Genomic DNA, 25,417 nt, shown 5'->3' on the forward strand with positions numbered 1-25,417 from the left:
CGGGGAAGAGGGGGCGGGAGGGAGGGGAAGGGGGCGCTTGGGGGGGGAGGGTGCTCCACGGGGAGGAGGAGGGGGCGCTCCAGGAGGGGGGAGGGGGAGGCGCTCCAGGAGGGGGGCGGGGGTGCTCCAGGAGGAGGGAGGGTCCCGGTGCTCCAGGAGGAGGGGAGGGGGCGCTCCTGGAGGCGGGGGCTGGTGCTCCACGGGGGAGGGGAGCCTGTGCTGCAGGAACCCCCTTTTAACAATAAACCTTTTTCCTGTTTCCCATTTTCCTTGCTGTTGTAACGACAGACTGGCAGTTCAGTTGCTCAAGTAACACGGACTTGGGTGTTTCAGCTCCTGAACACATTTCAGTACAAAGAGGCTGTAAAACGTTCCCTCACCAGTAGAACACATGTTAAAATTAACTTGCATTAAAAAAAAAAATACAGAAAGCTGATTGGTGGTGGCCAGGGGGACGGAGTGGGGGAAGGTGGGCGAAATGGGCAAAGGAGGTCAAAAAGTACAAACTTAGAATTACAAACACGTCCTGGTGATGTACAGTACGGTGACTAAGGCCGAGACCGTAAGGTAGACTTGAAAGCTGTCAAGAAAATAAACACAAAAAAATTTTATTATGATTATGTGAGGTGATGGATCGACGGATGTAATGCCCATTTTGCGATATACACATGTCCTGTTGTACACCTAAACCTAACCCAACGTTAAATGTCAGTTACATCTCCGTAAAACTGGGAAAAATACCTTGAGTGGCCTTAATATTGATAATTAGAAGTTGCAGACTTAAGTCAGTTATATTGCCTTTTTTTAAAAAAACATCTTCCTCAGGCTCTGAAAACTCATTAATGTGATTTCATATTTCATACTGAACATTTACTGGAACAAAAGTTCATTTCCCCTTTTCTAATTCTGGTCTTCTGCTTAGGTGCCTCAGAGAAGCCATTTGTGACAGAAATCATCCTCTAAAAATAACTCAGCTTCATTTTCCCCACAGGTATGAGTAGGACTCAATAACTAGACTTTCCCTGGTGTCAAAGTAAGATTTAACCAACTGTCCTCAAATCCCTGGCACCATGTGTGCTCCCGCAGATTTCTGTAAGGTCAGAAATCTCCTTATAAGGAACGGTTCAAGGTGATAAGTTTTACAAATAAGCTGCTATTAAACGTCTACCTTGTCTGGCCCGGCGGACAGTGTCCAGAGAAAGAGCAGAGCTCTGGGTCCAAGGGTGAGGTGTGCACTAGCCTCTCGCACAACAGCTTTTTTTTTTTTTTTTTTTTTTTTTTTTGTCATTCATTTTGACAGTTTAACTTTGGGTGGCACTATGAAAAGTAGCTAGAAAAAAAGAAAAGAAAAGAAAAATAGCTAGAAGAAACAGGTAGATTATTGAGAGACAAATGTTTTCCTGCAGCAGCATCCGGTAAACAGCAGGCAGCAGGATAATAGATTAATATTTAAATTACTATTTGTGTGTCTTATCTTTAGTAAATAGCTGTAAAGAAGCTAAGTCAAAACACCACATTCCTTTCTATAGGATAGTAATAAATATTTTTCCAGAGATGAGGAGAGTCTTTGAAGGTGGTAGTTGGGTCACTGGGGGACAACCTTGAGACCTCCCCTGACTTCCCCAAACCTTTCTCTGATATGAGAAGAGCTACTGAGGAAGGAGCATAAAACACTACTACCGCAGGACCCTGGCAAAGACTCTTTTCTGGGGGAGAGACAGAAGTGCAAACTTTCTGCCCATGGGGAGCAGCAGGACACACTGGGGTTCAAGGGCTTGAACTGAACTAACACAGAGTAGAAGTTGGCAACTTCTGGGAAACTCTTTTATTGAAGACGTACCACAGAAACAAGGCAGGATTTGTCAGCTTCGGGGGAAGTGGAAGAAATCCTGAGAAAGCCCCCACCTCGAAGGCTGAGCTATACAGGACTTAACCTAAGACCAAAGCTGAGCAGGAGAATGGAGAAGCCTGTTGCGCCACAAGCCAAGCACTAGCAATAAGCAACCCTACTCCGTACTGAGGAGGAAAAAGGACGTGGGGAGAGGTCCCTCCGTAACACAGGCATGCAAGGACTGCTGAAAACTGAGTGGCAAGAAGAAAAATCCTCAGCACTCCAGCTTCCATACCCGTGTGGTACAGGCCACCTGCATGGCTCAGTTAGTTAAGCATCTGCCCTCAGCTCAGGTCATCATCTTGGGTCCTGGGATCAAGCCCTGGGTCCCTGCTCCCCGCTATTTCTCCTTCTCCCTCTGCCCCTCCCTCCTGTTTGTGTGTGCTCTCTTTCTCTCTCTTTAATAAATAAATAATCTTTAATAAAAAATCCTGTGGTACACCAACAGATTTATTGTTATAATAACAATAAAACTCAAACTCAGCTCAAATCCTAGATCGACTCAATCACCTACATTTCTAATCCAACAGAAAGAGAGGCATACTTGTTTCTGGTATAAATATTTTTTACCTCAGTTTTCACTGCTCTTCTACAAGGATATCCATCATTCAATAAAAAATTACAAGACATTCAAAACAGCAAAGAAAAAAATCCATTATAAAGAGTTTAAAGCAATCAACAGAACCAGATTGAAAAATGACCCAGATGTTGGGCTATGATTGTTATGTTAAAGGATTTAGTGAAAAGGTAGACAACCTGTGTGAACATACAGGAAATCTCAGCAGAGAGATGCAAATGCTAGAAAGTAAAAGCACATTATTAGAGATGAATAATTCCTTTGACAGGCTTAGAACACTGGACATGGCAAGGAAAAAAAAACAATGAATTAGAATATAGGTAAGTAGAAATTATCCATGCTGAAATACGTGGAAAATTTTTTTAAAAAAAGAAAGAAATAACAGAATATCCAAGATCTGTGAAATAATGTCAAGTGGTTTAATAAACACAGGTTGAAATCCCAAAAGGAGGGGAGAGGAAAAATGAGACAGGAGAAATATTTTAAGATATAAAGCTGAGAATTTTCCAAAATTAATGAAAACAGAAGATAAAGAGAAAATCTTAAAGACAGCCAGAGAAAAATGATACACTGCAGAGAGCTAAAACTTGCAGAAGACTTCTTGTTAGAAACTGCATAAGCCAGAAGATAATGGAGTGACATTTTTTAAGTAGTAGAAGAAAGAATACTGTCAATCCAGAATTCTATACCCAGTTATAATATCTTTCAAAACTTGAAGGCAAATGAAGCTTTTTTCTTTTTTTTTCATTTCCAGTCATATAGACTTTCACTATAAAAAGTGTTAAAAGAAGTTCTTCAGGCAGGAAGAGTACTATAGCAGATGAAAATCTGTACCTACACAAAGAAATAAATTGCTCTAGAAATGATAAAAGTGAAAGTAAATATTAAAGTTTTTATTATTGTAATCACTTAAAAAGATATATCTAAAGCAAAAATAGTTGCAGTGCACTATGGGGCTTATACATAGAATTAGAATGAATGACAGTACCACAGAAGATGAGAGAAAAGAAAATGGAAGTATACTATCATAAAGTTTTCACCATACCTAACGGGATATAGTAATCTTTGAAATTAGACTGTGATAAACTAAAGACATACGTTGTAAACCTTAGATCAACCACTAAAATCTTTTAAAAAGAGAGATAACTAGTTAGGCAACAATGGAGATAAAATGGTACAATAAAATTTCCCAAAGAAGACAAATATAAGGGGGGAAATGAATAAAGAACAAATTGACAAATATAAAACAACTTAAAAAATAATAGGTCTAGGGGATCCCTGGGTGGCTCAGCAGTTTAGCGGCTGCCTTTGGCCCAGGGTGCGATCCTGGAGTCCCGGGATCAAGTCCCACGTCAGGCTCCCGGCATGGAGCCTGCTTCTACCTTCTCCTGTGTCTCTGCCTCTTTCTCTCTCTCTCTCTCTCTCTCTCTCTATGATAAATAAATAAATAAATAAATCTTTTTTAAAAATAGGTCTAAATTCAACCATATCAATAATCACATTAAATATAAGTGCCTCAACATCTAATAAAAGGGCAGATGTTGTCAGACTGAATAAATAAGCAAAAGCTTATTTACATGCTATTTACTAGAAAAAATACCTTAAATTTAGGGATATACTTAAATAGGCTAAAAAGAAAGAGATGGGAAATTATATGCCATTAAAAAAAAACCACCAATCAAAAGAAAGTTGAGTGCCTATATTAATATCAGGTGAGGTAGACTCAAGAATAAGTAATACTGCCAGTAATTCAGTAGGTCTAGAGTAGGGCTTGAGATTCTGCATTTTTAACAAACTTGCTAGTGGGCTGAGGACATCTTAAACAGTAAGTTCTTAGAACACAAGGCCCATATTGACAGAATGAGGACAGATGGAAGGAATCCATGTTCAAATAGTTTGGGAAATCCAGCATACTGTATTAGCCCTTGTAGACATTCACAATGACAAACAGCATATTAAGTCCTTAAAAATTCCTATAATAAAGAAATTGGCAGTAGGCAGTGTTTAGGATGACACTCCTCCAAAGATCCCCTCCATTTCTTGGTATTCATGCCCTTGTATAAGCTCCTCTCTAGGAGTGTGGCCTGGAAGTACTGACTTGCTTCTAATGAATAGTATATGGCCTATATGGTATGTCATTTCCAAGATTAGGTTATAAAAAGATTGCAGCTTCTATCTTGAGCGTTCTGTCTCTCTTCCTCTGGGATCACTCTTGCTAGAGAAGCCAGGTACCATGTTGTGAGGCAGCACTGTGGAGAGTGAATGAGCAGATATTTCCCAACAGAACTTTGAGATGTTTGTAGTGCTGGCCAATGCCTTGGTTGTAGTCCTCAAGAGACCTTGAACCAGAACCACCTAGTTAAGCTGCCCCTATATTCCTGACCCTCAAAAGCTATGATATATTAAATTATACTAGGTTAATTTTTACCCTACTAATGCTGTGTTGTTTCCATCATGATCTCTCTTGGATTGAAGAATTCTGGGTGAGACATTTGATTTACACACATACTACACCCAAATTGAAGCCTGATATTTCTTTTTCTCAAATAAAACCTGTTAATATCCATGCACACACAGTTTAGAAAACACTACACTTAATCTATTATAATAGGTTCTTTAACATCATCATGGAACATTGTTTCCTTCTCATGAGAAGCAGATGCTATTAACAAACCACGATTATTGCAGTGTATTATTCCTAAATTATACCAACATTTGTGTGCATCCCTCTAGGAGATGAAATATACTCATTAGTCAAACCAAACCAAACCAATCCAAAACAAACCCCCCTATAAACAGGACACCAGCAGAATCTTCTGTTCAAAGCTGCCTGGGATATTATGCAGGCTTGCTTTCTACCTTTCCATTAGAAAATAGAGAAAAAGTTTGTCCATCAGTGAGTCAGTGAAGTGAGAAAGTTGTAGTTGGAATCACCACTAAACTTCGCAGAAGAATGTAAAACAATTGTCACTGGATAATAGGACCAGCCCCAAAGCTTCTACACCAGAAGGGATTATTGAAAAAGGACAAAATTCATTGCCTCTTGGAGCAGTTGCCCTGTTGTGCCACAGATCTTAGCTGTGGACTTCTGGAAACAGCCCATATCCACCTCTAAGATGGAATGAAGCATGGCAGCTTGGGGGATCTGGATCTCGCAGATGATGAAGAAGTTGGCACTTTTGCCAGAATGCTATCAGGGTGGGTATAAGGAAACATTTAGCATTGTAAATGCAGATTCCCAAGACACACCCTCTAGAGACTGACTCAGTTCATCCAGGAAAAGCCCAAAATGTACCTTCTTGATATATATGCCAAGTGATTCAAAATCATTAGAACTAAACTTTGAGTTTTACAAGTTTTATGCGTGACAGGAAGTGGCTTTTTCAGCAAATTTGTAACCATAGCTAAGATACTGTGTGTACTTTATATAATTCATTTTGCTATACTATGGTATATTTTTGAAAAAAAAAAAAGGTATAATAAAGAGCTTCTTGAGGAAGCTTATTATTATTTTAGTGACCTGAGTTTTTTAAATTCTGACTATTTCCACATGGTGTGAAAAAGATGGTAATTCAATTTTCAGCCTCTGCATTTTTGTTTCTAGAGTTCTTGTTCTTCATAATAATTAATTTTTTGTAACTGTCATAGGGTTATAATCAGTCATTATGAATCAGATGTAAAATTTAGCTCATGTCAGAAATTACTTAGGAACTTTCACTTGGTTTCTAGGTAGGTAGAAAATTTAATTAAATGAATTAGAATAAAACAAAGTTCTACTATTTTGTGTTTTTTCATAAAGAAAGATTTAGTCTGCTATTGCAATGACACCTGCCAATGCTATACAGATTATAGAAGCTGTATGTGATAAAGTCTTCTTTTTAAAAATTCCCATTTTTGAATTTTACATAAAAGGAGAGAGAAAAAAACAACAGCAGGCTGTTCAAGACCTCTTCATAAAGGAAAAAAAAATAGAAATTGACTCGCTGGATCATGTTTTTCTTAGCATATTTCATTTAAGAAATATTTTTAAATTGACTTGCCATATACTGGTTCAGTAATTTTAGTAATAATTCATGTCAAAACTAACAGAGAGCTTTTCAGTATGAATGAATGATGTCAGGAAGGATTAGAATAATTATAATTTATAAGAAAGATAATATGTCCTCTGTATTAAATTAGCAAAGTTATAAAAAATAATTGGTCAAATTCAATTCAAATCTTTCAATTCAAATAGAGACTTGTGGAATTCTTTAAAGTAGTGGTTGTCAAATTTTGGTGTGGGTAAGAATCCCATTTCCAAACATTCTTATTGAGTAGGTGCAGTGTATGCCCTAGGAATCGATATCAGTAATTCTGAGGCAAACCGTCTTGACTATACTGTATTATTGGCGGAAAAAATATTCAAAAGTGATTAATGATTCGTTGATGATGGCTAGAAAATAGTACCTAGGGAGAAAAAATGGATGTATTTGGTTAATCTGAAAAAAAAAAAAAAAAAAAAAAAGAAGATTGAAGAGTTACAGCTTTCTAAGAGTTAATTTAAGAGACTAGGATACAGAAAACCAGTAACCAGTTCTTATGTTTTCAAAGAGAAGAGTGATCTTTCACCTGGATATCATCCAATCCTATCATTCCACATTACCCGATTCCTAAAGAAATTCTATCAAAGTTTACTTTGCGGCCAACACACCCTTGGGAAGCATTTTTAACCAGCCATTCTCTATAATCTAGGTCTTTTTCCCCTACTGTATTAATTTCTATTAAAATGATTATAGTGAAATAATTATATTTCAAAATCCATTTTTCTTTTCTTTTTAATTTTTATTTATTATTTATGATAGTCACACAGAGAGAGAGAGAGAGAGAGGCAGAGACACAGGCAGAGGGAGAAGCAGGCTCCATGCACCGGGAGCCCAACATGGGACTCGATCCCGGGTCTCCAGGATCGGCCCTGGGCCAAAGACAGGCGCCAAACCGCTGCGCCACCCAGGGATCCCAAAATCCATTTTTCTTTCATGGAAAGCTGTAAACTGCAGATGTTCTTTGAGTTTAAATGCCTTAACTGTCTTCGTTGATCATTTATTGACGAAAAAGATTTGTCTATTATTCGGGAGCCCTTTGATTCAGTTAAAACAGGGATTTTGTCTTCCTGCTCTCAGTTCTTTTTTTTAAGATTTTATTTATTCATTCATAAGAAAGATAGAGAGGTAGAGACACAGGCAGAGAGAGAAGCAGACTCCCTGCAGGGAGCCTGACGTGGGACTTGATTCTGAGTCTCCAGGATCACGCCCTGGGCCGAAGGCAGCTTTAAACCACTAAGCCACGGGGGCTGCCCCTATTTTGCCTTTAGAGTCTATCTGCCTAAAATTAGATATCAAAGTCTACAAAGCTAAAGGAAAAAAAAACAATTATTATTTAGTACTTTTTGGTAACTTTCCCCCTCACTCATTTATATTTCTTTCCTGTGATTTATAGGCCCTGTTCTTACTGACAGGGTCAAAAACTCTACCTGTATTATCAGAGTATCTATTCATTAGGATATTTCCAACTAATTTCCAACTAAACATGTCTTAAATAATGAAGACATTTATTATGTTGCCTGGAAGTAAGTCCCAAGGCAGGTTAATTCAGCAGCTTAAGCATGCTATCAAGGTCTCAGACTGTTTCCAGCTTTCTACTTCCCCACTCTTGGCTTGTTGGGTTTTGTCTGTAAGCTCTTGTTCTCATAGCACAAAAAGGCTGCCATTGCTTCCAATACTGGTTTCCCACACAACTGCAACCCAAGGCAGGGGCCTTCCATCTCTCGAATAGGGAAGTAAAGCCATTCTTAGAAGCTCCTGCCTTCACCCTCTCAGCAGACTCCCTTGCTGGTCCTGTTAGAAGTGAACTACCCCGTACCCTGGCTAAATGGGGTGACTGAGTATCTGGCATTTTCAGTCTCCATGGTGGGAAGTAATAGCAATAGATAGAGAAGAAATCACTATGGTGATATTTCTGACAGCTCCCAAAAGCCTTCGGCGGCTTCTGAAAATGGCAGTTGAAATTTAGGCTGACTTGATAGATGAGTTTTGTTCATTATCCTAAACTTTGATTAATGTATTTTCTTTTTAAAAAATGTGTTTTCTTTTAGAAATTTACACATTGACTCAAAATGGGAGTTGCTTCTATATCAAGTGAGTATTTTTCTTTCTATTCTCTTGTTTAGCAGGTTTACATCTTTATTCTAAAACAATGAATTCCCTAAAGAGCAAATACTTCCTGGGTTATAACAGGAGATGTAAGGAGACAGTAGTAGGAATGGTAGAAAAAGCAAAAGATAAGGAACAAAAGGAAAGAGTAGACTGAGCAGTGACTGTTCTGGATGGTCTAACGTGAGGGAGTTCAGTTAACTAGGCCACTGGCCACCTGGAATGATGGGCAGGATAAAACATTAAGACTCCGGAGCAAACAGAATGCAGGAGGAGGGAGTTCACTGCTTTTTCAGGCATGCATCCTGCAAGTTAGAATTTGTCTGTCCTAACCACAAAGGACAGGTGTGTCCCTGGAAGGACATGTTCATATAGGTTGGCACTCCTTTTTCGCTCCTTTTTTCACTTAAAGATATTTTGCCTAACAACGATGCTTAGAATAATCCATCTAAATATTTAAGCTCTTAACTTGTTTCAGTAATTATCAAAGCTAAACCCACTAATATTCCTTGGATTTGTTTTAGGATTAAGAGGTTACTCTTCCTCCTTTGCATTTTCCCATTTCACCTGGTTCTTCACTGCCTTTTCCTAGTTTTCAACCCCTTTTTACTCTTTGCCAAATAGTATAATCCCCAGAAATATTATAGATTCTTTTTAACACTTCATCAATCTTGAATAATACACGAGAGAATCTTGTTGAAATTCTCCCTTTGTTGTTACAGGTATCCTTTATGTTAAATCGATTTTTGTTGTTTTAATCCTTATATCTATTGTAAAATAAAAGTATAGAAAGCAATATACAATGAATGTATACCCTAATGAGTTATTTACCATAAGGCAAACATTCTTGTAGCCAGCACTCAAAGCAAGAAATAGTTTTTCAGCTATTCCAGAAGCTCTCCATGTACTTCTCCAATTTCAAACCACCTACCTGCCCCCGAAGCACTCGCCATCCTAATTTTTATAGTAATTATTTCCACGTGTTTCTTTATAATTATATGGCAGGAGTGCACATCCACAAACCTTATATTTCTGCCCATTAAGTATTTTTTAATGTATCTTTTAAATCTCATTCTACAGGTTCATCCTTTCACCATCGGGAGGTTTGCTGTTTTCATATTCATGATGCAGTGTGGCATATTCCTCTGTCCTGGGCATTTCCTGAGAACTGGCAGCTGGATTCAGAAGCTTCATTGAACTCAGGTTTCATCACTTGGGGTAAGATGATAGGTTGTGTTGTGTTCTTTCATGAGAGGTATATGATGTTTGGTTGAGTCTCCTTTTGTGATATCATTAACAGTTGATGTCTGGATCTGTTAATTCACTGGGAGGTTGCAAATTGGTGATAGTCAAATTTCATTATTTTTTTCGTTTATTGGTTGGAATGCTTTCATAAGGAGATGCTTGTCCTTATTTATTACTTGATTACTTAGTGGTACACAGTTCATAAAGAAAAGATAGGATAAGTATTTGGTTCTTCTATTTACTAGTTTTTAAGAGAATAAATTGTTTTTTTTAGCCTTCTCTGAAGATGACTTTAAAAAAAAAAAAGATTTTATTAATCTATTTTGAGAGAGCACAAGCAGGGAGAGGGGCAGAGGGAGAGGGAGAAGCAAGCTCCCCACTGAGCAGGGAACCCAACATGGACCTCGATCCCAGGACCTTGGGATCACAACCTGAGCCGAAGGCAGATGCTTAACTGACTGAGCCACTCAGGAGCCCCTATTTGTTTGTTTGTTTTTAAAGAATCCTTTTTAATTTCATATTGTTTACTGTAACAAGTTGAAAGTTGTGATGACTTTTAATTTCATATTGTTTACTGTAACAAGTTGAAAGTTGTGATGACTTTAGTGGCTTAAAACATCAGAAATTTATTCTCTTGGAACGCCTGGGTGGCTCAGTGGTGGAGCACCTGCCTTCCGCCCAGGGCATGATCCTGGGATCCCGGGACTGAGTCCCACAACGGGCTCCCTGCATGAAGCCTGCTTCTCCCTCTGCCTGTGTCTCTGCCTCTCTCTCAGTCTCTCATGAATAAATAAATTCTTCAAAAAAAAAAAAAAAAAAAGAAAGAAAGAAAAAAAAGAAATTTATTCTCTTGTACTTTTGGAGCCCAGAAGTCCAAAACAGGTTTCACTAGGTTGACACCACAATATTGGCAAGGCCATGCTTCCTCCGTAGTCTCTAGGGGAGAACTAATTTCCTTGCTTTTTCTAGCTTCTAGTGGTTACTTCTATTCCTTGGCTTCTGACCTTTTCCTCCATCTTTATTTTTCTTTAAATTTAAATTCAATTAATTAGCATATAGTATATTATTATTTCAGAAGTAGAGTTAAGTGATTCATCAGTCTTATATAACACCCAGTGTTCATTGCACCATGTGCCCTCCTTAATGTCCATCACCCACTTACCCCGTCCCCTCCCTTCTCCCCTCCAGTGACCCTCAGTTTGTTTCCTATGATTAAGAGGGTGACTCTTGGCTTTTAAAAATATTATCATGAACTGATGATTTCAACATATTTGATAAGGTTTCAATCAATGGCAATTACTTCTTTCTTGAAGCTCTAATTATCCTATCTTTGGCCAATAGAATTCTTTTCAGGTTGGTTTCTGAGCCCTTTTGACATACGATACTAATTTTTGATAACTTCTTTGATATTTGATATCAGCTATCCAGGTTCATCTTGTGCTCAGACATGGAATCAGTCATATTAAAAGTCCTGATTTCTTTTACAATTTCAAGATCACAATCTAGGCGCTAACGCTTATTGCTCCAGGGATGCTTATTGTTTCTGGGCCTTTGCAGTGGCAAAGCTAGGAAATAGATCTATCTATTGATAATTATACTTATAGATATCATTTTACAAATAAATTACCTAGTATGCCAATATTTCCAATTAAAATCCAGAACTATAGAGTTTTTTACTTAGTCCTTTTTATGCTTTTACTATATCTGTATCTCTTTTCCTCCATAACAAGATTCCGGTTCCCAAGGATACAGGAGATGACGGAATTAGAATATCTCATAATTACTCATCCACATTGTACACATGACAGGCTCAGAATAACAACACACATATTACGACTGTAATATAATTACAAAGAACAGCTTAAAATATTTTTATATGCTCTCCCCATTCTCAGTAATTTTTACAGTTGTACTATTTCTACATTATGCAAGAATATAGCTTTTACATATTTATCCTCTTTAAACTCTCATTTAATATTATTTCTTCAGATAACTATGTTTTACTATATACCACCAGTCGTTATATAGATGTCTCTCAAATCATTTTGTCTAAAACTCATCCTCTAGATTCTTCAGGAGGGGTTAATGAAAATAATATTCTTGGAGTTCTTGCATGTTGGTAACTGTTGTCCATGCCTTTTATGGTTGCAAGTCACTTTTGCAGGATATAAAATGCTCAGTTCACATTTTACTTCTTGTGTCTCTTAAATATGTTATTTTATTTTCCTCTGGCATAAAGTATAGCTGTCAAAAAAGCCCAAACCATGATGAAAATCTAATGTTCTTACCCCGTAAGTTACTTGGTGGCTTTGACTGCATACTCAATGGAATATTTTCATTTTCTTTAAAGTTCATCCATTTTACTAGAAATATGTCTTGGTGTTGATTATTCTGGGTCAGTCTTCTCAGCTACATAGTGTGCTTTTTCAATATGTAGTTTCACACTGTTTCTTATTTAAGGGAAGTTCTCTTTTTGTTTTTAGTATTTGTTTTGCATTTCTTCTTCAAAGATTCTGGTTACTTATGCTTGAATCTTCTTTTGTCTGTCTTCACTATTTGTTACTTTCTCTCAAATATTTTTTAAACTTACTTTGTCCTTTTGTTTTGTCATTTTTAAGTTATTTAGTCCTTTTATTTTTTTGTCTTTTTAAATTTATTTTTCCTTTTATGTTTTATTTCTCTTAAGGCGTAATCTGTTTAATTAATTTGCTCTTGTGTTCCTTCTACTTGAGGGTCACTTTTGAATTTTTTTTTTATTTTTTATTTTTTTAGTTTCTACTTGCCCCCTAAGGTCTACCTCCTCAGTGGCAGTGTTTTTAAATTTTTATGAGTTTTAACAATGTTGATTAATGTTTTCATTTCGTGTCATATCATTTTATTAATGTAGTTTAGCTTCTTTTAAGATAGGAAGTTATAAGGGATCCCTGGGTGGCTCAGCGGTTTCGCGCCTGCCTTTGGCCCAGGGCACGATCCTGGGGTCCCGGGATCGGGTCCCGCCTCGGGCTCCCAGCGTGGAGTCTGCTTCTCCCTCTGTCTGTGTCTCTGCCTCTCTCTCTCTCTCCCTCTATGTCTACCATAAATAAATAAATCTTTAAAAAAAATAGGAAGTTATAGTTTTGATTTGTTCTCTGCTTCTCTTTCTGATATAGGGATATTATTCTACTATGTTTCTTAGAAATAACTTTGCAAAGGATTTAGCCTCAATACTGTTTTCTCATTTTTATGGGAAAATGGTCTACAATTTTTAGTAGGAGGTGTGCTTTCAAGTAAGCTTCTCTACCTTCACAAACTCCCTCTTCTGCTATTTTCCTGTAGTTAGGAAGGGTCGACTTACCAGATTTCCTGGTCCTGTTGCCTCTCCCCAACACACTTTTTTGGGGGGGGTCTCCTTCTATCTTTATTCTACTGTCTCTGTCTAGCTCAATCCTGATTCCACTCTCGGCATTTCTCTTCCAGGTGACACTGTCCTTGGAAGCAAGCTCTTACAGGTCAGTGTGTAGTGAGAGTTCATACACTCCCTACACTGCTTAAATACCTTCAGTCTTTGTAACAGACCTGGTGTGCTCACCATCTGCTGGATTGGGCAAGACCTACCCACGTTTTCCAGGAAATAGTCATTGCTAATTTGGGCTTCTCCTCTTCTCAAGTCTGTCAAAGTCTGTCAAGCTTCACTGCTTCTCTCTGCTTTTCCTTTTCCAGATGCTGATATGATTCAGGACCTGTGGCTGTTGGTGGTTTGTCCGTACTTACATGCATTTTGAAGCCTTCGTGGATGCCCTGTTTACTAGTGTCAGTGTAAATGTTGTCCATGGGTTATTTTATTGGGTAGCTCTGTGTTTTTATATTGAGATGTGGATTCAAAATTACCTTGCCACTGTAGTCATTTTCCTAGAATCCACCAAATTGATTTAAAATATTCAAGTAGAATCCACATTTTCACAGGAATTGGAAATGGTAAATCGCTAATAACTACCTAAGCTGGGATAATTTTATTATAATTTCAGCAAAGTTTAGGAAACGTTTTCTCAATGTTATAAAATCCTCTGAGAGCTTTTAGAGATGTGTATTTTTCAGTCTACGTCTGGCACAATTAAAGAGAAAATTTATGTGTCCTCAAACCAGGGTTCCAGGTATTAATGGGAAAACCAACTTCATAATAAACTTAGGTGCAAAGCAGGTTATAAGCTGAAAATAATAAAAGTAATCATTCTTATTGTTGTATAAGAGGAGGTATGTTTACACAGTGTTTTCTCATAAATTATCTCATTTCATCCTCAAAATAACCTTAGCGAGGTATTGTTATTATGAGTCCTACTCCTCAGAAGAAATTGAGCTTAGAGGACTTAAATGACTTAAGATTTTAGCAGGGAGGACTCCACGTGTTAAAGGTTTACTCTTCCACCAAGGGCTCAGCTTTGGAGAGATTCCTGCATAGCTCATGGCAGGCAGTGAAACTTGCCCAGCCAGCTCTATCAATCACATATATACATATTTTTAAGATTTATTTATTTACTTGAGAAAGAGAGAGAGAGAGAGAGAGAGAGAGAGAGAGAGAGAGTGGGGGGAGGGGCAGAGGCAGAGAATCTTCCAGCAGACTCCTCACTGAGCATGGAGCCCGGTGTGGGGCTTACTCTCTTGATCCATGAGATCATGCCCTGAGCTGAAACCAAGCCCGAATGCTTAACGCTTAACGACTGAGCCACCCTGGTGCCCCATATCAATCACATATTTCTTGAGGACCCGTGGGGGACAGGTGCTGCAGCCGGATTTCTCACAGTCTGGTTGAGAGCCATGTCTAGCACCTCAGAGCTGTAAGTGACAGAATGGCACCTGAAGGGGAAAGAAGAAAAAATGAGTGGGAAATATCAGAAAGGGAGACAGAACATGAGAGACTCCTAACTCTGGGAAACGAACAAGGGGTGGTGGAAAGGGAGGTGGGTGGGGGGTGGGGGTGACTTGGTGATGGGCACTGAGGGGGGCACTTGATGGGATGAGCACTGGGTGTTATGCTATATGTTGGCAAATTGAACTCCAATTTAAAAAAATATGTTAAGAATTTTTTAAAAATAAAAATAATATGTAATAATAATAATAATAATAAAAAGAGTGGCACCTGAACCTAGGACTCTAGACCCGTTGGTTTGCTTCTCTCCCACTAGCTAACATCAGTTTCCGCAGTTGCTTTGTGTGACTTGCAGCACATTGAGCACCTCCGGTGGCATCACTATCCCTGCATGTCGTTGGATATGAGTAACTTTGATTCATGGTGGAGGTGAAAGGACAGTGTGCCAGGGCATTTCCGATGCTTGGGGCAATGCTTCCCCAACATTTACAGGAGAACCTTGTCCCCAACCTTCAGGGATTCTTTAATTACATCCTAATATTTTACCTTAAAATTCATGCAACTTTTAAATTTTACTTTGCAATACGTCTGTGCTTTTGAATGCAAAAAGAGCATTTACCATACTTGCTAGCAGGTAAAATTATTGCTATAGGGGAGGATCTAGACTGTTGTTCCAGTGGCTCTCTTAGTATCTGAAGTTCCCCAGTTTGAAAGCTTGATAGGAAATGGAGGTAGGCTGCAGCTCTATCATGGGAGTGCGAAGATTTTGCTAAATATTTGAACATTATTCGCTAGACACTGAGAATCCAATGAAGTATTTTAAAAAAGAAGCTGACCTAGTCAATTTTGTGTCTTAGAGGAATGGCTTTGAACTTTTATGATCATCATCTATATTAAGAAATACTTTTTACACAGTATATATATGAGTGTGTGTAATATATAATATATATGTATGTATGTATGTATGTGTAATATGCATCTGCCTTCAGCGCAAGTCATGGTCCCCAGGTCCTGGGATGGAGCCCCACATCAGGCACCCTGCTCAAGGAGTCTGCTGCTCCCTCTCCCTTGGCCCCTCCCCCTCCACTTGTGCTCTCTCTCATGCTCTCTCTCTCTCTCTCTATCTCAAATTAACAAATAAAATCTTAAAAAATAAAACAAAAAAACCAAGTTGCAGAATTGTCTGCTCTGGGACTTAGGGGCCAGTCACCAGTTTCTGAAGAGGAGGATGGTGACAACGAGGCAGGAACTGAACCGTAAGGGGGTGACAATCATAGCCAGGTCTCCACTTGTGGCTGAGGCACAGAGATTAAGGCAGCTACTAACTCTGTATATTGTGTGGGCCAGACTCAGGACAGAGGGCAAGAGATTCAGAGCAAAATGAGAAGTCAGGTGACTTAATTGCTGAGTTGTAAGAGTGTTCAGACAAGAGCTGCTGCCATTTTTCTTTAGCCCGGAAGGAACACTGAATTAGTAGGAGCCTGCAGGTGAGGGTCAAGCAGTTCCTGCTGCTGGGACAGGAATGCTCTAGAGGGTTGGGAGCAGTAGGCAGAGGCAGGTAAGGAATGCAGTGGCTGCGGGCTAGGGCCACCATCAGGTCACACTCGCCCCTCTCTTACTCAACTGCCTACGTACACCTCCCTCCTCAACTGCTCATAGAACTGGCTTGAGCATCATACTGCTCTCTCGTTTTTATCATATTGAATAAAATCTTTCTACATACTCACTATTTGCATGTTAGTCATCTTCTCTTTTTTGAAAATTGTATTCTAACAGTATACATAACTCAAAATCAAAGAAATCTCATTAAAAAAAATTTAATGGACTGAGTTCTGGGTAGAATTAGGGATCCAAATATCAGTTTTCATATTCCAAGTGATTTTTAAGTATTGAAATACTATATTTGTTTGTTACAATGTGGTTAGTATTTTTTAAAAAATAAGAAATCTGGATCATTTATGACAAGTATCCAGAGAATTCATACACTGCTTTACTATTGCAAATGGAACAGAGCTGTACTCATTAAGAACATTTTAATTCTTTTTCCAGGAGGATTAGAAGTTGTTACTGGGCAGAAAGAGGAGGGGATGTTCCCACATCTCATTGCCACCATTTTCCCAGGGGCTGGATTCTCTCTGCTTCCTTCAGTCTGTTTATTCTCTGGCAGCCTGTCCCTTTCTCCAATCACCCTTCTTGAGAAAACTCAAGAAGTAAGAGAGGGTAATCTCTGCCTTGAACCACCATGTCTCTCAGAACACTCTCGGGGCTCCATCCCAGGATCCCAGGATCCCAGAATCATGACCTGAGCCAAAGGCAGACGCCTAGCCGACTGAGCCACCTAGATGCTCCTGTTTCTTAAAAATCAAATACAGGTATTTAAATATTTAAAAAAATGTTTTAATGTCAAAATACCCCTATTACAAATAACATCACAGCTGTTCTCATAATATAATGAGTTAAGTTACTTCATTATATTGTAGATAGATTTTCATTTTTAGTGGCACCTAGTCTTAGAGGCTATTAACTTAATTAAAAACAAACAAACAAGATCTTAATTTTTATTTTACTGTATAGTTATTGCTGCTCTTCTGTTTCATCTTGCCCTTGACTGGATGTCCTCAACACATAGAAAAATTTTGCATGAAAAGCTAGTTGTTAAAAGGTAATTAAAAGATATCAGTAAAATTGGGATCCCTGGGTGGCACAGCGGTTTAGCGCCTGCCTTTGGCCCAGGGTGCGATCCTGGACACCCAGGATCGAATCCCACGTCGGGCTCCCGGTGCATGGAGCCTGCTTCTCCCTCTGCCTGTGTCTCTGCCTCTCTCTCTCTCTCTCTCTCTGTGTGACTATCATAAATAAATACAAATTTAAAAAAATAAAAATAAAAAATAAAAGATATCAGTAAAATAAAAGAGAAAGATGAGGTATCTTTGACCTGGGATTCAGGGGACTGACTGAAAAGATTCAAACAGTCCTTTCCCTCTTTGGGAAACTGAGCGAGAAGCAGGCCCAGCAGCCCTGACTTAGCTCCAAGGGAAAACACAGGCAAAAGCCAGTAGGAAGGGGATGCGGACTCCCAGGCAAGCTGGTCTGAGCAGGCCACTTCCTGGCCAGGAGGCTCCCGTGACAGGGGCCTGGGACTCCTGTCCTCTCCCAGATGCTGGCCCGGAGCACCCGTGGGCACCCCCACTGCGCGTCCCACTCGGCCGTCCTCGTGCCTCGGGCGTCACATGCACCCAGGAGGCTGCTCCGTGCGGGGCCAGTACCTGGTCAGGACAGAGGTGGCCGGTCAGGTGGCCGGGGTCCCCAGCAGGAGACCACCGAGTCGGGCGGCTCCCGGGAACCTGCGTGTCCCGCAGCTGGGACAGGACCCCCCGACACTCTGCTTCGCAGCCTCTGCAGAAACGACTTGTGCCAAACACCCCGAAACGAGACAAAGAACCGTAAAAGCATTTGTCAGTGTCCTGGGCAAGGGGCAGTCAGGCCCAGCCCCGGGTGTCAGCAAAAGGGACCTCACACGTGCACGTGGACCTAGCAGGTAGGCAGATTCGTGATCAGAGCCCACTGGGCCCACTCGGCACCACAGGATTGCTTAGGAAGGTTCCACAAAAGAGCTCGCAAGGGCCCCTAAACCCGGGAACCTGGGGGCAACCCCCTGGGCCTCCCTCCCCGGGAGCTTTATACTCTTGCTCAGTTAACTTGGCGTAGCTGCCCCCCCTTCGTCTACCTCCTCATCCTCCCAAGGGGTGTGACCGAGACCCGGGCCCTAAGGCGACAGCAGTCCTGTGCCACCCTGCGCTGCTCTTGTCTGCTGACTGACTGATTTGTCCCGCATCAGCCGCCCCCAGCCCCGGGCTGCCAAGCGTGCGGCTGAGTGTGCTTCGCGCCGCCGGAGCGAGGCTTGGCTGTTCAGGAAGCTGAGCTGCAGGATCCGTCTTCACCCGCATAGTACAGGGTCCGTGCTTCACCTTCAGACTTTAATGTAAATGTTTTTAAAAAAATCCCAAGCACAGTTTTAAAAGAAACCTAATATAAATGCTTTCAGCTAACAAAAAAGGAAGAAAAGCATCCCTTTCTTCCTCGGGATTTTAGCCTTATTTTAGATGGAAAATTTAAGGTCACCTCAAGCACGAACCTTCGACTGGTTCCTCTGCTCCGCTTTGGGCCACTCTTGTTTATGGAGGTAACTCTGAGATCACTCCTCAAGCCACGTATAAACAGAAACACTCTTAGAAAAGAATAATTTTTAAAATTGAAAATGACTACCTGTAAGATGACATTATCAACAAGCTTTGCTTTTTACTTATTTATTTATTTTTTTAAATTTTTATTTACTTATGATAGTCACAGAGAGAGAGAGAGAGAGAGGCAGAGACACAGGCAGAGGGAGAAGCAGGCTCCATGCACCGGGAGCCCGACGTGGGATTCGATCCCGGGTCTCCAGGATCGCACCCTGGGCCAAAGGCAGGCGCCAAACCACTGCGCCACCCAGGGATCCCAAGCTTTGCTTTTTAAAATTAGAATTGCTAATGAATTGTTTCCTAGTGTTCTTTTCACCATCCTATGGATATTTTCTTAAAAGTTCACGTTTGTAAAATGGCTTGGTTTTCTCTGTCGGCCCCCTCATCACCCACACAAACCTGGCCTCCTCCTCCTTGCTGACTCAGGGGCCCAGCCTCTTCCCACAGAAGTGCTCAGTGACCCGGGCCCACACCCACCCTCTCCTTTGTTCTCCCACAAACCCACCCCCTCACCTTGTCTCCTTCATCCAGGTAGACATTTTCATACTCCCACTGCTCAGCCGCCAAACCACAATAATGGCCTGGGCGTGGGGAAGAAGAATACTTTTTCTAATGGCCCTTATGGTTTTTTTTTTTTTTTTTAATTAATAAGCTCTATCCGCAAATGAGTAGTTGAGAAACAATTCTTTTATTCTTGGATTATTTTCTCAAAAACTCCCTCATACACAATAATTGGATTTTCTATTTTTGAAATATCTACCAAAATGTGCATGCACTTTGATTGTTGTGACTTTTTTTTCAGTGGAAACAGATGCTCTTATCTTTTGTCCAAATTAAAACATTTTACTCACATTTTGAAGTGAATGAGTGTACCAATGAAACAATAGCTCCCTGGAATGTTTATTTGCCGTAACAGTGTCTGAGCTATAGCTGAAGCCAATAGGCACCCTGACAAGATTAATTGGCTGTGAATATGCTTGAACTATTCTGGAGCCAACACCAGAGATAAGGGCCGGCCCACTCGTCAGAGCCGTGCTAAGGACTCCCCACCCAGAAAGGCCAGCCTCTGCTACTCATGTGTGTGTGTTTCAAGATTTATTTATTTTAGAGGAAAGGAGACCAAGCACGAGCAGGAAGGGCGGGGGGGGGGGGGGGGGGGGGGGGAGGGAGAGAGAATCTCAAGCAGACTCCATGCTCAGCACAGAGCCCAAGGAAGGGCTGGCTCGATCTCACGACCCTGAGATCACGACCAGAGCCAAAACCTAGAGTCGGACGCTCAACTGACTGCACCACCCCAGCACCCCTACCTATGTGTGTTTTTAAGGCTGCCAGAAAGGCTTTCCCCAAATCACCCTCACCTTTATGTTGCTATGCTTAAAATTCCAGCATTAAAGAGTCATTCCTGAATCTTCTCAGTATTTATAGTATGAAGAATCAGAAATATGCTGGATTTTCTTCCATTCATGACAACTATTTTCATCTTTCCACAGAGTTCAGATTATATACTACATGTCGTGAACAGAGTCTATTCTGGAATATCACAAATCCACTCTTTAATAGGAAAAGTGAATATAATAGTGGGTTTCAATGAGTGCACAATTGAATTTGTGTTGGTATGGTTTGTTTTCTTTTGTTGTGTGGCTTTTTCAACATTATAATTGATGTGAACTCCTTAAAGGAAGGCTGAGACCATTTCTCCTTTTCATTAATCTCTCTGAGGTGTAGCACCATATCTGACATATAGTGGCACTCAGTTCATGACTGGAAAATTGCTTCCTGTCCCTAGTAATTTCTCTTGTCATCACTAAGACCTAGGAGCAATTTTATTGTACATTATTTTTTTTAAGATTTTATTTATTAAAAAAAAAAAGATTTTATTTATTTATTTGATAGAGAGAGCACACAAGCTGGGGGAGGGGTAGAGGGAGGAGCAGGCTCCCCACGGAGCAGGGAGCCTGACTAGAGGCTCAATAATCCCTGAGATCATGACCCCAGCCGAAGGCAGACCCTTAACTGACTGAGCCACCTAGGCACCCCATTCTACTTTATTTATTTATATGTTTAAGATTTTATTTATTTATCCATGAGAGACACACAGAGAGAGGCAGAAACATAGGCAGACGGAGAAGCAGGCTACTTGAGGGGAGCCTGAAGTGGGACTCGATCCCAGGACCCTGGGATCACTACCTGAGCCAAAGGCAGATGCTCAACCACTGAGCGACCCAGGTGCCCCCCATTTTACTTTATATATACCATTAACTTACTCTTTATTTTGAATATAACACTCTTTCCTTTAAATTTTCACAACACTGCCTCTGCTCTTTCATATATTCATCACCTTCTCTAGTATCATTTTTAATTTTAGAGCTCTTCACGGCTCATAAGGACTTTTAAGTTACAGCTCTCTATGATTTAATTGTATATCCTCACAAAAAGCAAGATTCCTTACATAAAAAGCTCCTTGCACAAAAAGATGCAAGCAAGGTGAAAACAATCAAGGAACATACACCTCCCTGCCCATCCTGCAGCCACAGTGGTGATACGATTGTCACTAAGTTTCTAATTGCTGGTTTCAAGCTAAAGATGGTAAATGACCCACCCCTAGGCATGTAGAGCCCAGAAGGGAGGACAGGAATAGATGAAATATCTATTTCAACAGATATTTGATGGAAAGAGAGTGATGAAGAATAAAATGTCCCAATGGGAGAGGAAAGCAAAATCAAAAGTGTGAAAATGGAGCATACTGAAGATAAGCCAGATATTTCACCTTGAAGAACCAGAAAGAGGCCGAGGACTTGGGGTGATGAGATTTGGTAGAGTGGGAGTGAATTGTCCCATGTAAAGCAGGAGATAAAATGAAAGCTGAAAAGGAAGTCAACTACTTACTTTGTACCCTCAGGCACAGAAAATCAGCAGCCACACTACTCCCAGGAGGAAATAGAAGGTTTATTTCCTCAGGCAAGGCATAAGTCTCAAAATTGAAAGTGCCCATAAGTATTCAGCACATCATTGAGAAGTGTCAACCACTGGGAATAAAGAATCCCAAAAGCTTCCAGAAAAAGAAAAACAAATGACTGTAAAGTAGGATTCAGTATGCATGAGACTTCTCAACTACAACGTTGGATTGGAAAAAAAAAAAAAAGAAAACAACGGAACAATGCCTTAAGAATTATGACGTATAATTTTTTTAAATCTCTAATGAAATATCCTGTCAAACTATCAAAGTTTGAGGACAGAATAAACACCTTGTCAGATACAGAAGAATTCAGAAAACTTACCTCTTCTGTATCGTTTGTAGGAAACTAATACAAGGAATGATATAGAAAAATAAAGGGAGGAAAACAAGAAAGAGAAAGGCATGTGATCTAAGAAACAGGGGATCCATCACACTTGAGATGAAAAGGGAACCCGCATGGTCGTTGTGAAGGTGATTTGGGTGCAGCAGCTCTTCAGAAGCTTAAAGAGCAACAAGTTCAGATTGATGCAAGAGGACAAAGGGCTGCAGGACAGATGCCTCCAAGAAAATGGAGAGATTTAAAGAATCTTTTATAAATATGGATGTATTAAGAGATTTACATTTCTGGAAGAGAATAGGGTAATTCTTTTTTTTTTTAAGTTTTTTTGTTTTAACTCCATTGTAGTTAACATACAGTGTTATATTAGTTTCAAGTGTGCTATCTAGTGATTCAACAATTATCTACATTAATCACTGCTCACCATAAGTGGTACCCTTTAATCCCCATCACCTATTTCACCCATTCCCCCTCCCCTCTGGTAACCATCAGTTTGTTCTCCATAGGTAAGAGCCTATTTCTTGGTTTATCTCTCTCTTTTTTCCTTTCTTAAATTCCACATGAGTTAAAAAAAAAATTCCACATGAGTGAAATCATATGGTATTTGTTTTTCTCTGATTGACTTATTTCACTTAGCATAATAATCTGTAGCTCCACCCACTTGCTATAAATGGCAAGATTTCATTCTTTATGGCTGAATAATATTCCATTGTGTGTGTGTATATATATGCCACTTCTTCATCCATTCATCTATCAATGGGCCCTTGGGCTACTTCCATAATTTGCTGTTGTACATAATATTGTTATAAACATGGGGGTGCATATGTCTCTTTGAATTAGTGTTTTTGTTGGGGGGTAAATACCCAGTAATTACTGGAATGTAAGGTAGTTCTATTTTTAACTTTTTGAGGAAACTCCATACTGTTTTCCACAGTGGCTGCACCAGTTTACCTTCCCACCAACAGTGCACAAGAGTTTCTTTTTTCTCCACAATCTTGCCAAAACCTGTTGATTCTTGCATTGTTGATTTTAGTCATTCTGATGGGTATGAGATGATAACTTGTAGTTTTGATTTGCATGTCCCTGATGATGAGTGATGTTGAGCATCCTTTCATGTCTGTTGGCCATCTGGATGTTTTCTTTAGAGAAATGTTTGTTCATTTCTTCTGCCCACTCTTTAATTGCATTATTTGTTTTTTGGGAGTTGAGTTGTATAAGTTCTTTATATATATATATATATATATATATATATATATCTTATATATAATTCTTATATAATTCTTTATATATATAATATATATATAGCCAAATATATATATATATATATATTTATTTAAAGATTTTATTTATTTATTTATTCATGAGAGAGAGAGAGGCAGAGACACAGGCAGAGGGAGAAGCAGGCTCCCTGTAGGGAGGCTGACGTGGGACTCAATCTCAGGTCTCCAGGACCACGTCCTGGGCCGAAGGCGGCGCTAAAACACTGAGCCACCCGGGCAGCCCTATATTTTGGATAATAACCCTTTTTCAGATATGTCTACTGGCAAATAGCTTTTCCCATTCCATAGGTTGCCTCTTAGTTTGGTTGATGTTCCTTCACTGTGCAGAGCTTTTTATTTTGATGTAGTCCCAATAGTTTATATTTGCTTTTATTTCCCTTACCTCAGGAGACACATCTAGAGAAATGTTGCTACAGCCCATGTCAGAGACATTACTGCCTGTGCTCCCTTCTAGGATTGTTATGGTTTCAGGTTTCACAGTTAGGTCTTTAATCCATTTTGAGTTGATTTTTGTGTATGGTATAAGAAAGTGGTCCAGTTTCATTCTTTTGCATGTTGCTGCTTAGTGTTCCGATACCATTTGTTGAAGAGACTGTTTCCCATTGCATATTATTTCCTCCTCTGTTGAAGACTAACTGATGATATAATTATGGTTTTTTTTTTTTTTTAAAGATTTTATTTATTTATTCATGATAGTCACAGAGAGAGAGAGGGGGGCAGAGACACAGGCAGAGAGAGAAGCAGGCTCCATGCACCGGGAGCCCGACGTGGGATTCGATCCCGGGTCTCCAGGATCGCGCCCTGGGCCAAAGGCAGGCGCCAACCCGCTGCGCCACCCAGGGATCCCTATAATTATGGTTTTATTTCTGGATTTTCTATTCTGTTCCATTGATCTAGGTGTGGATTTTTGTGCCATTACCCTACTGTTTTTTGTTTTTTGTTTTTTGTTTTTTTCTTGTTGTTGGTTTTTTTTTTTTAGTATCACACTGTTTGGATTACTACAGCTTTGAAATATAACTTGAAGTCTAGAATTGTGATATATCTCATTTTGTTTTCCCTTTTCAAGATTGCTTTGGCTATAGAGGGTCTTTTGTGGTTCCATACAAATTTTAGGATTGTTTGTTCTACTTCTACGAAAAACACTGTTGGTATTTTGATGGGGAATGCATTGTATGTGTATAGATTGCTTTGAGTAGTATAAACATTTTAAAAATATCTGTTCTTCCAATCCATGAGCATGGAATGTCGCCATTTTTTTGTGTCATCTTCAACTTTTTTCATCAAAGTTTTATAGTCTTCAGAATAACAGTTCTTTCACCTCCTTGGTTAAGTTTATTTATGAGTATTTTATTATTCTTGGTGCAATTGTAAATGGAATTGTTTTCTAAATTTCTCTTTCTGTTGCTTCATTATTAGTGTATAGGAATGCAACAGATTTTTGTACATTGATTTTGTATCCTATGACTTTACTGAATTAATTCAATTATCAGTTCTGGTAAGTTTTTTGGTTGGAGTCTTTAGGGCTTTCTACATACAGTATCATATCATTTGCAGATTGCAAATGTTTTTCTTCTTCTTTACCAGTTTGGATGCTTTTTATTTCTTTTTGTTGTCTGACTGCTGTGGTTAGGAATTCTAGTACTATGTTGAATAAAAGTGTATATTATATCTTCATTATCCATCCATGTATTTACGGACACTTGGACTATCTTCCATAATTTTGCTTTTGTAAACAAGGCTGCAATAAAAAAATATAGAAGTGCATATTATCCTTTTGAATTAATATTTTTGTTTTCTTAAAGAATTACTTTTGATAGGTACATTAAAAAAATAAGCATTCAAATAAAATAAGGTAATCA

The 25,417-nt window shown here is 39.4% G+C and overlaps 1 protein-coding gene and 1 long non-coding RNA gene across 2 annotated transcripts in view; one reads left to right on the forward strand and one right to left on the reverse strand.

Annotated features, from left to right (window-relative positions):
• NEMP2 (nuclear envelope integral membrane protein 2) overlaps nt 1–11,646 on the reverse strand; it is a 42,392-nt gene extending 30,746 nt beyond the window's left edge. The window contains exons 1-2 of the mRNA XM_049106570.1: nt 11,529–11,646; nt 9,680–9,980 (exon numbers count right to left, since the gene is read on the reverse strand). The gene's annotated coding sequence lies outside the window, so the exon portion shown is untranslated. The remainder of the gene's footprint in view (nt 1–9,679; nt 9,981–11,528) is intronic.
• LOC112656646 (uncharacterized) lies at nt 199–14,436 on the forward strand. The gene is made up of 4 exons (XR_003134547.3): nt 199–991; nt 8,599–8,641; nt 9,737–9,874; nt 13,601–14,436. It is a non-coding gene; the product is annotated as an uncharacterized LOC112656646 (long non-coding RNA).
• Nucleotides 14,437–25,417: the final 10,981 nt, after the last annotated feature.

Source organism: Canis lupus, chromosome 37 (genome assembly GCF_003254725.2).
Source record: "Canis lupus dingo isolate Sandy chromosome 37, ASM325472v2, whole genome shotgun sequence".
NCBI classification, from domain to species: Eukaryota; Metazoa; Chordata; class Mammalia; order Carnivora; family Canidae; genus Canis; species Canis lupus.